The sequence below is a fragment of the Rhagoletis pomonella genome, unplaced genomic scaffold (genome assembly GCF_013731165.1).
Source record: "Rhagoletis pomonella isolate Grant_MI unplaced genomic scaffold, Rhpom_1.0 Rhpom_scaffold_00012, whole genome shotgun sequence".
NCBI lineage: Eukaryota > Metazoa > Arthropoda > Insecta > Diptera > Tephritidae > Rhagoletis > Rhagoletis pomonella.
The window spans coordinates 8332317-8333635 of record NW_023458566.1 but is presented as its reverse complement, the minus strand read 5'-3'; positions in this window follow the sequence as shown (position 1 = coordinate 8333635).

The following is a 1319-nucleotide window of genomic DNA, read 5'->3' as shown; positions in this document are numbered from 1 at the left end:
GTCCTGCGGAGTGGCACCTACTTAGTATTTAGTGCTGTGAAAATAAGTAATTAATAAGTGATAAGTAATAAATAAGTGTCTCCTTTTGGATTCGCTGAAATCCGACTATTTCTTTGGTGGTGATACATAATACGTGGCAAATGTGTTTCCATTGCCCACTTATGTATACCGGTTGGTTGAGGAGTGGTGTCGTTAGCTTTCCTGATTTTGCTGGGCGCAAATTTTTAACAAATTGTCTGCATCAAAATAGTACTCTAAGTCGATGTTTGGTACTCGAATCTAGCGCACGTCTAAAACACTGCAAACGGGCCTTCTTTCTATGACAAAATGATTGATTTGATGGATCATCATATGCTGGAACCTACATGGCTATATTCTATCATGTCCCTGTGAAGTCAATCAGCCTCAATCCATTTTCAGAAGTTTCGTCGTGAAGGCCTTATTTTTCTAAGATCCCCTCCTTGCTCTTCGTGGCTTTTTTATCGGTAAGCACAATATCGCTCATACCATTCAAGAAAAAACCATGCACCCGTACCGAGTCAGTTTTTGCTGTGGTTTTTGTACTGGCGAAGTCATCGCTCCGTACTTCTTTGAAAATGATGCAGTTAACGCTGTTATGGTGAATTGTGAATTTGATGGCATAGACTTGGACAATATGTGGTTTCAACAGGATGGTGCCACTTGCCACATTGCCCATGAAACAATAGTCCAGTTGTGATCGACGCCGATCCAAGTCCGCTAAAGGCATGAGTCGTCGATTCACCAGCCACTATAGGACCTGACTCAGTAATTTGAGAATACATTGTTAAGCTGCCAGGGTAGATATAACGGAAGTCGATTGGATTGTTTTAATTTGTTTATTTGCAGAAAATAATGGTTTGAGATAGGACTTCACAAAGGAACTTCACTTCCAGAACTGCATTTACTCCACTCACAGTAGAAAAGCGCATCGTTTATAAAATTAGAAGATACCCCACGGTGAGTTTTCGATACCTTTACACACTTTGAGATTTGTGAGTTTTATTATCCAAGAACTGATTGAAAAAAATTTTGCGCTGTAAACTGAATCCTTTTCTAATTTAATATGAAAAATTTGTTTCAGAAAATGCAAAATATGCTTAAAGCCTCTTCTTCATGTTTAGTGTCGTAACCTTCTAAGCGATTTGGAAGTCTATAAAATAAAGATATTTCTTAATATTTTCAATTAACTAATTTATTTAACACATCGTCGATTTTAAAGTCAACAACGTTCTTTTCTAACAAAAAAAATACTAAGTTATTCGTTATATCACATTCCAAGTACAAAATCTTTTGTCCAT